The following is a 14,562-nucleotide window of genomic DNA, read 5'->3' on the forward strand; positions in this document are numbered from 1 at the left end:
AATGTCTGACCTGGACCCGCAGCTAGAACGTAACTATGTGTTTTACGTTTTTATTATGTTTTAAACTAAAGGCGCTGTGAATTATGGGCCTGCTCTGACATATATGATAGTTGGCTTCTAAATTAGTTGGAAAAAGTGGGTTTGGTGTCACTGGTATCAGTTTGGTGTCAAAATGACATCTAATTGACTGATGGACACTGACTTGCTAGTTGACTTTTGTACATTAGCAATATGTTTAAACGGAGAGGGACCATCACCAAAAGTGACATTCTGAAATCAACCCTAACGAGCCATGGAGATGAACCAGAATCACTGCCCAGCTATCCCGAAGTTCATCGGGCCAGTCAATTTCACATTCCTGCAGGATTTTTATAGCATGACAAATTCGTGATGGTACCTGCCCATTGAACCATATTGCAAATGCACAGTGACTTTGCAAAAGTGAGAAAACATAAAACAAATGGACATGATGAAATCAACACAAAGAGTGATGGAAATGTACAACTATCACTGCTCAGCCATCCTGTGTTCATCAGACCAGTCAATTTTGCATCTTTGAGCATGTCAAATTTCATATGGTAAATGCACATTGAAACATATTGCAAAATGCGCGTAACTTGCAATATGATTCTATAGTGAAAAACATCACCTAATGGACATGATGAAAATCAACACAACGAGTGATGGAAATGCACAACTATCACTGCTCGGCCATCCTGTGTCCATCAGACCAGTCAATTTTGCATTTTTGAGCATTTCAAATTTCATATGGTAATGCATTATTGAAACATATTGCAAAATGCGCGCGCACTTGCAATATGATTCTATAGTGTAAAAACATCACCCAATGGACATGATGAAACCAACACAACGAGTGATGGAAATGTATTACTATCACTGCCTCGGCCATCCTGTGTCCATCAGACCAGTCAATTTTGCATTTTTGAGCATGTCAAATTTTATATGGTAAATGCACATTGAAACATATTGCAAATGCGCGCGCACTTGCAATATGATTCTATAGTGTAAAAACATCACCTAATGGACATGATGAAATCAACACAACGAGTGATGGAAATGTACAACTATCACTGCCCGGCCATCCTGTGTTCCCATAGCGAGCATTAATATCAGAATGACCGCAAATGCATTTACAACCATATTTTTATTTTTGGGTTACCAGTTGCACAACAATGCACGTGCATTTGCAATATGATTCTATAGTGAAAAACATCACCTAATGGACATGATGAAATCAACACAACAAGTGATGGAAAATGTACAACTATCACTGCTCGGCCATCCTGTGTTCATCAGACCAGTCACTCTCACATTCCTGCAGGATTTTTATAGCATGACAAATTCGTGATGGTACCTGCCCATTGAACCATATTGCAAATGCACAGTGACTTTGCAAAAGTGAGAAAAACATAAACAAATGGACATGATGAAATCAATAACAGGTGATGGAAATGTACAACTATCACTGCTCAGCCATCCTGTGTTCATCAGACCAGTCAATTTTGCATTTTTGAGTACATGTCAAATTTTCATATGGTAATGCATTGAAACATATTGCAAAATGCGCGCACTTGCAATATGATTCTATAGTGAAAAACATCACCTAATGGACATGATGAAATCAACACAACGAGTGATGGAAATGTACAACTATCACTGCTCGGCCATCCTGTGTCCATCAGACCAGTCAATTTTGCATTTTTGAGCATGTCAAATTTCATATGGTAAATGCATTGAAACATATTGCAAAATGCGCGCACTGCAATATGATTCTATAGTGTAAAAACATCACCTAATGGACATGATGAAATCAACACAACGAGTGATGGAAATGTACAACTATCACTGCTCGGCCATCCTGTGTCCATCAGACCAGTCAATTTTGCATTTTTGAGCATGTCAAATTTCATATGGTAAATGCACATTGAAACATATTGCAAAATGCGCGCGCACTTGCAATATGATTCTATAGTGTAAAAACATCACCCAATGGACATGATGAAATCAACAAACGAGTGATGGAAATGTACAACTATCACTGCCCGGCCATCCTGTGTTCCCATAGCGAGCATTAATATCAGAATGACCGGTAAATGCATTTACAACCATATTTTTATTTTTGGGTTACTAGTTGCACAACAATGCACGTGCATTTGCAATATGATTCTATAGTGAAAAACATCACCTAATGGACATGATGAAATCAACACAACAAGTGATGGAAATGTACAACTATCACTGCTCGGCCATCCTGTGTTCATCAGACCAGTCAATTTCACATTCTGCAGGATTTTTATAGCATGACAAATTCGTGATGGTACCTGCCCATTGAACCATATTGCAAATGCACAGTGACTTTGCAAAAGTGAGAAAACATAAACAAATGGACATGATGAAATCAACACAACAACAGGTGATGGAAAATGTACAACTATCACTGCTCAGCCATCCTGTGTTCATCAGACCAGTCAATTTTGCATTTTGAGTATGTCAAATTTCATATGGTAAATGCATTGAAACATATTGCAAATGCGCGCGCACTTGCAATATGATTCTATAGTGAAAAACATCACCTAATGGACATGATGAAATCAACACAACGAGTGATGGAAATGTACAACTATCACTGCTCGGCCATCCTGTGTCCATCAGACCAGTCAATTTTGCATTTTTGAGCATGTCAAATTTCATATGGTAATGCATTGAAACATATTGCAAATGCGCGCGCACTTGCAATATGATTCTATAGTGTAAAAACATCACCTAATGGACATGATGAAATCAACACAACGAGTGATGGAAATGTACAACTATCACTGCTCGCCATCCTGTGTCCATCAGACCAGTCAATTTTGCATTTTGAGCATGTCAAATTTCATATGGTAAATGCACACAGAAACATATTGCAAAATGCGCGCACTTGCAATATGATTCTATAGTGTAAAACATCACCTAATGGACATGATGAAATCAACACAACGAGTGATGGAAATGCAACAACTATCACTGCCCGGCCATCCTGTGTTCCCATAGCGAGCATTAATATCAGAATGACCGGGTAAATGCATTTACAAACTATATTTTTATTTTTGGGTTACTAGTTGCACAACAATGCACGTGCATTTGCAATATGATTCTATAGTGAAAAACATCACCTAATGGACATGATGAAATCAACACAACAAGTGATGGAAATGTACAACTATCACTGCTCGGCCATCCTGTGTTCATCAGACCAGTCAATTTCACATTCCTGCAGGATTTTTATAGCATGACAAATTCGTGATGGTACCTGCCCATTGAACCATATTGCAAATGCACAGTGACTTTGCAAAAGTGAGAAAACATAAACAAATGGACATGATGAAATCAACACAAACAGGTGATGGAAATGTACAACTATCACTGCTCAGCCATCCTGTGTTCATCAGACCAGTCAATTTTGCATTTTTTGAGCATGTCAAATTTCATATGGTAAATGCACATTGAAACATATTGCAAATGCGCGCGCACTTGCAATATGATTCTATAGTGAAAAACATCACCTAATGGACATGATGAAATCAACACAACGAGTGATGGAAATGTACAACTATCACTGCTCGGCCATCCTGTGTCCATCAGACCAGTCAATTTTGCATTTTGAGCATGTCAAATTTCTCATATGGTAAATGCACATTGAAACATATTGCAAAATGCGCACTTGCAATATGATTCTATAGTGTAAAAACATCACCTAATGGACATGATGAAATCAACACAACGAGTGATGGAAATGTACAACTATCACTGCCCGGCCATCCTGTGTTCCCATAGCGAGCATTAATATCAGAATGACCGTAAATGCATTTACAACCATTTTTTATTTTTGGGTTACCAGTTGCACAACAATGCACGTGCATTTGCAATATGATTCTATAGTGTAAAAACATCACCTAACGGAGATGATGAAATCAACACAACGAGTGATGGAAATGTACAACTATCACTGCTCGGCCATCCTGTGTTCATCAGACCAGTCAATTTTGCATTTTGAGCAAGGTCAAATTTCATATGGTAAATGCACATTGAAACATATTGCAAAATGCACGTGCACTTGCAATATGATTATATAGTGAAAAACATCACAAAATGGACATGATGAAGTCAACACAACGAGTGATGGAAAGGAACAACTATCACTGCCCGGCCATCCCGAGTTCATCAGGCCAGTCAATTTTGCATTTCTGCAGGATTTTGAGCATGTCAAATTTCTTACGCCATTTGGCCCACAAAAATCCTTATGCACAATTTAAAAAAATATATAAAAAATATGATAATAAAATTGGACAAAAGTATATTCATACAGTTCTTACACATGTGTAATTGACAAAAATTGAAAGAATTTCAAAAAACGGTCCAGAAAGCACTTTTTTAAGGGTGTGTGAAGTTTTTACAAAATTTTGACATTTTTGACTTTTGACTTTGACTTCCTATGAAATCATATTGGAATTGGACAAAACATATTCCTTATGCGCATGTAAAAAAAAAAAAAAAAATTATGATAATAAAATTGGACAAAAGTATATTCATACAGTTCTTACACGTGTGTAATTGACAAAAATCGAAAGAATTTCGAAAACGGTCCAGAAAGCACTTTTTATGGGTGTGTGAAGTTTTTACAAAATTTTGACATTTTTGACTTTTGACTTTGACTTCCTATGAAATCATATTGGAATTGGACAAAACATATTCCTTATGCGCATGTAAAAAAAAAAAAAAATTATGATAATAAAATTGGACAAAAGTATATTCATACAGTTCTTACACATGTGTAATTGACAAAAATCGAAAGAATTTCGAAAACGGTCCAGAAAGCACTTTTTTATGGGTGTGTGAAGTTTTTTACAAAATTTTGACATTTTTGACTTTTGACTTTTGACTTCCTATGAAATCATATTGGAATTGGACAAAACATATTCCTTATGCGCATATAAAAAAAATTAAAAAAATTATGATAATAAAATTGGACAAAAGTATATTCATACAGTTCTTACACATGTGTAATTGACAAAAAATCGAAAAGAATTTCAAAAACGGTCCAGAAAGCACTTTTTTAAGGGGTGATAAGTTTTTGAAAAAAGTTCATTTTTTCAAAATTTTACTTTTGGACATTAATTTGGGTTACATATCCAATATGAAAAACCCCGTGGAGCGATTTGCCCCTGTTGAATTTTTTAAAGTGTTACAACTGGCAATTACCATATGGCATTTGCAATACACTTTGGATGAATCAACGCCGAATTGGGTGGTATTGGCCAATGTGTATATGGTTTGTCCGATGCCAATGACATGCCATTCATTTTTGTCCAATACAGGGGGTATTCCTTACAACCATTTGACTTTTCACTCACTTAACACACACCCCATCTTCCATGACAACCGCACTCCCCCACATACACACCCACACATACCCACATACCGTGCCTTCTATGTCTTTGCTGTGTTTTTATCCCTACTATGTTGATTACGACCTAATTTCCAGTTTGAAATACTTCTGTGTTCCAGTTCCTTATATTTGAAGTTGTATCATTTCAATAATTGTATTTTCTTCTAATGCCGTCTTTTCTATTTCTAAAATACTCTAAATAGAATGTCGAAAACAAATTATTTTACAACATTCCCTATCTTGAATGGTATATTGTATTTGTAGTTTATATCTTTATCAATTGTTGTATTTGATAGATTTCCAGTGTTTTATTACAATCCCTACCATGGATAGTATTGGGTGTTCCATTATTCGACTCCTCTATGGGAACTTTGTATTATCTACAATAGCCATGGAGTAGACTTGGTGTCTCGGCACAGTTGGTTATCGACTACCAGAGCTAAACGTTTCCCATTTAGTCTGTTTACTTTAAAGAGTGGGTACAGAACTTTGCGCCGTTTTGCAATTTCCTTTGGGAACTGATCGGTCATGTCTATTTTCATGCCAGCGAGCCTTTTGCCCAGACTTTTAACCATTATTTTATCCTTAAAGAATGCCCATTTTGCAACGATTGGGCCTTTAAATCGGTTTCCTCGCTGTCCGAAGGATGTACAAGTTTGAGTTTGATTTTATATCGCCTGTGATCTGTGGCACTTTAACCAGGAAATCTTTCACCCCACTATTATGGATCTTCACCCTCATTCTCTGTAATATTGGTAAGTATCAGATATTCTCGCATAGATCTAGTCTGTATTTCAAGTAAAGCTTCTCTCAGAAACATGTTCTATTTCCCCCCAAAATGTTCAACGTCCATTTCGATAGTATTGACTGTACCTTTTAGCTTGATTGTTTCTTTCTCCATTGTTGCTGCTTTTTCATTTACTCATCTTGAGGCTCGCCTTCAACTTCTTTATAAATTTACTGACTAGTTCACCTATGCCCAATTTATCGTATTTAGCGAGTCGGTTCCTACACTCACCATTTCAGGTGGTGAAAAGCATAAATCGTCTGTGTCTGTTGAGGTGTCTCGTTTTCTTTTGGGAATTGAATATTTTGCTGTTGAGTGTGTTGGTAATATTGGTCGATACATTTCTCTAGCCTCATCATTTTGTTTTGTTTTGTTGTCCTGATTATAGGTTATTTCCCACGAGTATACGAGTATGTGGAGGGAAGTGCTAAAATTTAGTCCGATTCACAGATATTGAATATGACGTTTTTATCTTGAGGCGTTCTGCACCTCTGTCTTCAATCCGTCATTGTTGTCTTTAAGGGAAGTGTTTGATGTTTATGCTATTGAAAGTAGCACGTTTTGTAAAACTTTGTAAGGAATATGTCAGTAATGAGCTGCCCAGTGACGAGATCATTGTGCATTTCCAGTAATTTATGTTAATTTGGTGCCAGAAATGACTGTGAATTTGTAAATTCTTAACTGGAAACTACTTGTCAGTAAGTTATTGTAAAAGTCACAATAACTTACTGGTAAAATATTGCCAGTAACCTACATGACACACGCTGCCTCTAGCAATCTTGCCAGTAACCTACTGTGCCTTCACTGACTCTTCTGTTGACAACATGCACATCACTTGCTGATTGGCAGCATACTGTAACAGTGCCAACCTATCAAAATATTACAGGCTTGGCTTATTTGAGGCTTTCAGCTAGCTCTTTTTGGTCTTCCATAAGCAGGAATGTCATCCCACTTAATATGCTCTGTTGATAATCATTAAGCTTTCACACAGTCAGTTCTGTTCACATAAGTGCATGTGATACCAAAGAACCATATGCTATTTAATTTAAAGCTAGTCACCATGTAATTGTAGCACTCACTTTCCTACCAGACCATTAGGTTAGTGAGTGTGATGGATTAGCTGCAGTAAATGACTGTGAATTTTACAAAAACCCACTTGTAATTACTTGACAGTAAGTTATTGAAAATGAAACACTTACTTCCTGTGAACCAGTTGCATCCACATAATCATAAAACCACTTATACTGGTGCAACATTTCCACTGACGGTTGGCACAAATACAACATCATTTTGACCGCCCCTCAAAAAAATGCGAAAGAAGTCCCTTCAGCACATTGCCCCAACTCCATTTTAAAGTGCAGTAATGATTGTACGTAATGCTGCATTAGTAACCAAGTGGATAGTGGGAATTTACCAAAAATATTACCAATTGGTAATTACTAGTGAGAAATGTGTCTATCATTCCTAAGCTCCGACTTCTCCCACATGCTGACCTCTGATGTCTCCTATTAAGGAAATTACCTAAATAACAGCATTTTCGGGAGGTAAATGTAACAACAGAAAATGTAATAATATGGTTTTGGAACTATATAATTTGTTTTCAAGCATGATAGCTTTACTGTTAGTTTCCAGCTGACACAGCTTGTTGGCCATTAGCCAATTGGCGTTTCCCACTAATTTCAAAACACAGGTGACTACATAAAATATAGCCCCCCTCTAGGATTTGAACTCTCAACATTTGGATTTGAGGTATGCTGATCTTTCTGATGTGCCACAAAGTCTGTAGCATGTCCCTAAACATTCATGACCTGTAATAACAACTCCATTGTGTCCTCCTCCCAGAGCGCTAAGAACCTTGGCGTGATCCTGGACAACACCCTGTCGTTCTCAACTAACATCAAGGCGGTGGCCCGTTCCTGTAGGTTCATGCTCTACAACATCCGCAGAGTACGACCCTGCCTCACACAGGAAGCGGCGCAGGTCCTAATCCAGGCACTTGTCATCTCCCGTCTGGATTACTGCAACTCGCTGTTGGCTGGGCTCCCTGCCTGTGCCATTAAACCCTACAACTCATCCAGAACGCCGCAGCCCGTCTGGTGTTCAACCTTCCCAAGTTCTCTCACGTCACCCCGCTCCTCCGCTCTCTCCACTGGCTTCCAGTTGAAGCTCGCATCCGCTACAAGACCATGGTGCTTGCCTACGGAGCTGTGAGGGGAACGGCACCTCAGTACCTCCAGGCTCTGATCAGGCCCTACACCCAAACAAGGGCACTGCGTTCATCCACCTCTGGCCTGCTCGCCTCCCTACCACTGAGGAAGTACAGTTCCCGCTCAGCCCAGTCAAAACTGTTCGCTCCTCTGGCTCCCCAATGGTGGAACACACTCCCTCACGACGCCAGGACAGCGGAGTCAATCACCACCTTCCGGAGACACCTGAAACCCCACCTCTTTAAGGAATACCTAGGATAGGATAAAGTAATCCTTCTCACCCCCTTAAAAGATTTAGATGCACTATTGTAAAGTGGCTGTTCCACTGGATGTCATAAGGTGAATGCACCAATTTGTAAGTCGCTCTGGATAAGAGCGTCTGCTAAATGACTTAAATGTAATGTAAATGTAATACATCTCTGCACTTAGCAAAATATTGCCATATGCACTGATATTTTAGTTATTCTGATGATTCTCTCATCATTGATTTAATTTACTTATTTCAGCAACTTGAGGGTTTTCTGTAAAGTTGTCTAATGTTAATTGGGCTTATTATTCAGTTTTAATGTTACTCCTGAATCACTATGATCAACATAATCATTTTTCTTGACTGTATTTTTAGCGAAGCTGAGATTTACTTTGATGTGTGTATTAATGTCCCCTCCCTCTTTTTTTTTTGCCAGATTTGTCTGTTTTTGCTGCAGCTGAAGGAAAAACTTAGGACACTCAGACAGATGAGGCAGCAAAGGTCAAAGGTTAAAAGGACCTGGACATTGATATAGAGAGAGTCAGAGAGTAACTGTAAGAGTGATGATGTGTTCATGATGAACTCCAGAAAGATGGGAATATAAATGAGATAAATAGAGAATGCCAGACAGTGATGGTGTTGACAAAGACAAAGTAATCTAAGAGGATGAGAAAGAGGGAGATGAAAAGAAAGAGGTCCTTCAGGAGAACCAGCCAGCAAAATACAAAGGTGAAACTGAAAGAGACGCAATAAGTGTTAAAGTTTTTTGTTTTTTTTTTCCTGGTTTGAACATTGTACCAATGTTTTGGAATATTTTACCTGTTACCCCCCACCCACCCCCACCCCCAAAGAATATGGTCACAAAAAAAAAAATATGAGGCGAGCTTGAACACCCTCACTAATATGTTTATCTCTCACTTTTCCACTTGAGGGCAGCCATTTATCTGTTAACTGCAGAATGTTTTCAAATAGCAATGGTTAAAAGGCATTACTTGGAGTTGCAGCATACTGTATGAATACAATTATGACTGATGAGCATGTTCAAAACCTTTTTCCAGTCTTTATTGCTTTGTGTTACTATCGCTTGAAAGTCCATTTAATAACACTCCTGTTTCTTTTTTCAGATCTCTCTGTTTTTGCTGCAGACAGGGATAGGACTCAGAACCCTCAGAAAGACCAGGCAGCAAGGGTCAAAGGCGAAAAGGACCTGGACATTGATTTCGCTTTAAATATCAGCTATCTGAGCAAGCAACCGATCGCTGCAGCTGTGCACAGACCCTCTGTAAATAGCCCATCCAATCTACCTACTTCATCCCCATATTGTTTTTATTTACTTTTTTGCTCTTTTGCACCTCAGTATTTCTACTTTTGCAGACCAGTATTTCAACTTCTACGTGTTAATTTGCTAAATTGTAATTACTTCGCTACTATGGCCTTACCTCCTCACGTCATTTGCACACACTGCATATAGACTTTTTTCCTATTGTGTTATCGACTGTACGTTTGTTTATACCATGTGTAACTCTGTCTTGTTTTTTGTGTCGCATTGCTTTGCTTGATCTTGGCCAGGTCGCAGTTGTAAATTAAAACTTGTTCTCAACTCGTCTACCAGGTTAAATAAAGTTGAAAAATTAAAAAGTTAAAAATAGACTGACTGGTCAGAAAGTGACAGTGAAATTGAGGAAGTAATCGAAAGTGACAATGAGTGCATAAGTGAAGAAATAAAGGAAGTTAGTGAGTGTTGCAGCCGAGGACACCATTTTTACATGCTTCAGCACTCAGCGGTCCTGTTCTGTGAGCTTGTGTTGTTGCTCCTTGACGTTTCCACAATAATAGCACTTACAGTGACCGGGGCAACTCTAGCAGGGCAGACATTTTTGAACTGACTTGTTGGAAAGGTGGCATCCTATGACAGTTCCCCTATGGAGATTGCATGGCTGTGTGCTCAATTTTATACACGTGTCAGCAAAATGTTTCTGCGTCGGTAGTCCTACTCTGTCTGGGGTAGAAAGGTAGGTAGGCTGAAATTTTGAAAGTACCATGGTCAGATTCCTAATGACGTCTCAGGTTTAATTATTTGCAAGGACGGACAGTTTTGTTGCAAACAAGACACACGGATTTGTCATTGGTGAAATATGATTAGATGAACACAGGCCTATCTCTCTGTCCATTCTTAGCATGTTATTTCAGTAATGTGCTATTAATAATAAAGATTCTGCTAATATGTAAAAGGATGTAGAATTGCATGAAATATTTATTAAATGCAATTTTATTCTCAAACCTGCAAATATGATGATAGATTCATGCAATGCTTTTACTATAAAGGAGATCTTTTCACCCCTACTATTGTCCATGGTGGTCTGTGAACCCACAACCTTCTGGCCCGTAGCAGGACTGCGAAAAGTTTCTAAAACCGCATATCTAGTTTTAGATATTCTTAGGCTGTGGTCTGTCCAAGAAGTGTAAATACTGGAAATACTTATTTTCCACCATAATTTGCAAATAAATTCATTAAAAATCCTACAATGTGATTTTCTGGATTTGTTTTCTCATTTTGTCTGTCATAGTTGAAGTGTACCTATGATGAAAATTCCAGGCCTCTATCATCTTTTTAAGTGGGAGAACTTGCACAATTGGTGGCTGACTAAATACTTTTTTGCCCCACTGTATGTGTGTTGACTGTGATGGGGGTAGGTGTGTCTTGTCTGTTTAATGACTCCTTAGGAGTGCCTTAGAAAAGAATTCAGACCCCTTGACTTTTTCCACATTTCGTTAGGTTACAGCCTTATTCTAAAAAGTATTCCATAGTTTTCCCCCTCATCAATCTACACACAAAACCCCATAATGACAAATCAAAAACAGTTTATTTATTTATTTTAATTACTGACATATCACATTTACATACAGTAAGTATTCAGACCCTTTGTTGAAGTACCTTAGAATAAGGCTGTAGCGTAACAAAATGTAGAAAAAGTCAAGGGGTCTGAAAACTTTCCGAAGGCACTGTTAGTAACATAATAAAAAAATCCCCATCAAAATCTTTCAGTTACAGCTGACGATATCCATTTTTGTTTTGCATGGGTTGTGTCTCAATCCACCACATCTGCCAATGTCGGTCTTCAGCATCTGCTGTGGAAGGTGGCCGAGCTACAGCACTGTTTGTCCGAAACCGGTCTTCTCATGAAAACGTCCGTTGCCGTTGCGTCTGAATGATTTCTCAATTTTGCTTTCATTTCGATGGTGTATATTCAATGGATTGATTCAAATAGATTCCCACCCACATCTGCACACCACTACAATGTCACCAGCACGCCAGCATATGCACGAGAGGTGCAAAAGGTGTATGCAGGCAAAAATGTGGCCTGTTTGTAAGGGGGTCATATAAACATTACTCTGGCTTGACGTTTTGATAACTGTGTAAATCTCTCTAGAACAAGGTGACTTTTATCAATATATTTGCCTATATTTACCACCCCAAAATGAATTGCTAATTAGTTGCTACTGTGACAACCATAAAGAACTACAAATGCTATGATCATCTGGACGAGACTGCCGAATCGAGGCAAAGGTAAGAATCTATGGACTAACTATCTAATGTTAGCTAAATTTAGTATGGAATAATTTGGCAACATTTATTTTAATTGACAGTTCTGTGAACTGCCTTGTGCAAGTTTTAAATGGACACAATACCTGTTTGCAAAGGTGTCAGCTAGAGATGACGTGCGGGAGCTTGCAGGGATTTGTAGTCTTGAATGATGTATACTTTGATGCAAATTTGCTTCTTCGAATCTGAGAGTAAATAGATCGGAATATATTGATAAAAGTTGCCTTGTCTGAGAGAGGTTTACATGGATGTCAAAGCAGTGTAAACCTATACGAAAGACAGCCCTGATTTCCAAATGTTCTAAAATTCCCTATGGGAAGAAATGAATGGTGTAAAAAATGATTGGAACCATTTCCCTGTTTAACCACTAGGTTTTATGGGTATTATAACACCTCCACTGTGAGGCTTTATAGTAGTGAGCCAACAATGGATAGTGACAATGAGTTCATACATTATGTAAAGTCGAATGGAAAAACTGGAATGTGGACATTGAGGAAAAGAAAGCTCCTACACAACTCCAAAGTGATGGTAATACAGCTGAGAGAGATGAAATAAACCAAGAGACGAAAAAGAAAGAGCGAGTTGAAAAGAAAGGGGTATTTCAGGAGAACCAGCCAGCAAAATGCAAAGGTAAAACATGTGGATGAAAGAGACTTTAAAAAGAAACACCACTATAGAGGATAAAGAGAAGAATAACAATATTCTTGATGTTCATAATGTGAAGTGAGCATGAATACCCTCAGTATGTTTATCTATCTCTCCTCTCTATCTCCCTATGCAGATGTATCAATCTTTTCAGCTGGTGTTCAGGTCAAAGAGACTCCGCACACCCCAGCAGTGCAAAGGTAAGAAAGAGGAGAGGTGCAGCATTATGACTTACTGTTTGTTATTGTCACATACTGTAAGACCCCACTTATTCATTTTTCCTTTTCATGACAGATTCCTCAATCTTTGCGTAGTCTGGGGTGATGAGTCAGATTGGCTCAGGAGGACCAGCCAGGATGTGCGAAGGTAAAAAGGAGAGAGGATAGGCGGAGAATAAGGGGGATGTGTGAGGTTAGTTTCAACACCTTCACTTATACTGTCTGTTTCCCACCTCCCTCTCTTCCAGATTTCTCCATCTTCTCAGCTAGTGCTGAGGTCAAACAAATCTTTTTTTACAGTTGTTTTGTGCAATGAAACGTTTAACTCTATGTTAGTCACAGATTGATATTTGGATTGCAGTCTATTAAATGAATAGAATGGTCTGTTGGACTGTTGCTATTCAAACTGTCCTGAACTTGTCTGGAAAGGTCTATTGTGTTTCGCTAATTTGAAAGCAAATTCCATTTGAAAGCATACTCAATACTGCACATATTTTAGTGTTGAGGGAACTATAATCAAACACATTCCTTTTGATATGAATGCCAGTAAAACATTTTTTTTCTTGTCAGATTTCAGTTACTGCAGCTGAGTCGAAGACTCTGAACCCTCAGCAGGATGATCCAGCCAAGCGCAGGTTGTGAAAAAAAACAGAATGGTAGCATATTGATACAATGATGAGTGCTGCGCTCGTCTGAAAGCATGTTCAAGGCATTTATTATTATTTCTCTTATTTCTGTTTTTCTGTGTGTATAAATGTCCCTTCACTCTCTTCTCTTGTCAGATTTCTCTTTTATTTTTGCAGCAGCAGCTAGAGGAAAAACTCAAGACACTTACACAGGCCAGGCAGCAAAGTTCAAAAAGGACCTGGACATTGACATGGGCTGGTCAGAGAGGACTATGATATGGGCGATGAGTTCTTACGTGCAGTAGTATGACAAAAGTGGAAAGAGGTGAATTGGGAGAAAAGACAAAAACAAAGATTACAGTCACAGCATTACCGAATAGAGATAAGCTTGATGGAGAGATCTTAAGAAAATGGAGTGAAAAGATCGATCGGCCAGCAAAGGTCAAAGATGAAAAGGTCCTGGCAAGTGGGGGGATGAATCACGAGGAGACGGAGAAAGAAGTCAATTCAGAGATCTTTCTTAGGACCAGCCAGATATGTGCAAAGGTAAGGAGGGTCGGAGGTACAGTACATGCTATGATACAGTGCCTTGCGAAAGTATTCAGCCCCCTTAAACTTTGCGGCCTTTTGCCACATTTCAGGCTTCAAACATAAAGATATAAAACTGTATTTTTTTGTGAAGAATCAACAACAAGTGGGACACAATCATGAAGTGGAACGACATTTATTGGATATTTCAAACTTTTTTAACAAATCAAAAACGGAACAATTGGGCGTGC

The 14,562-nt window shown here is 38.5% G+C and overlaps 2 long non-coding RNA genes across 2 annotated transcripts in view; one reads left to right on the top strand and one right to left on the bottom strand.

The window, feature by feature from the left end:
- The first annotated feature begins 6,099 nt into the window (after window positions 1-6,099).
- Window positions 6,100-9,958, top strand: LOC118396110 (uncharacterized). The gene is made up of 3 exons (XR_004828126.2): window positions 6,100-6,204; window positions 9,127-9,419; window positions 9,815-9,958. It is a non-coding gene; the product is annotated as an uncharacterized LOC118396110 (long non-coding RNA).
- A 40-nt stretch (window positions 9,959-9,998) lies between these two features.
- LOC127908197 (uncharacterized) overlaps window positions 9,999-14,562 on the bottom strand; it is a 16,769-nt gene continuing 12,205 nt past the window's right edge. Inside the window, exon 2 of the long non-coding RNA XR_008066275.1 lies at window positions 9,999-10,129. This is a non-coding gene — a long non-coding RNA (uncharacterized LOC127908197). The remainder of the gene's footprint in view (window positions 10,130-14,562) is intronic.

This window comes from Oncorhynchus keta, chromosome 17, assembly GCF_023373465.1.
Source record: "Oncorhynchus keta strain PuntledgeMale-10-30-2019 chromosome 17, Oket_V2, whole genome shotgun sequence".
NCBI classification, from domain to species: Eukaryota; Metazoa; Chordata; class Actinopteri; order Salmoniformes; family Salmonidae; genus Oncorhynchus; species Oncorhynchus keta.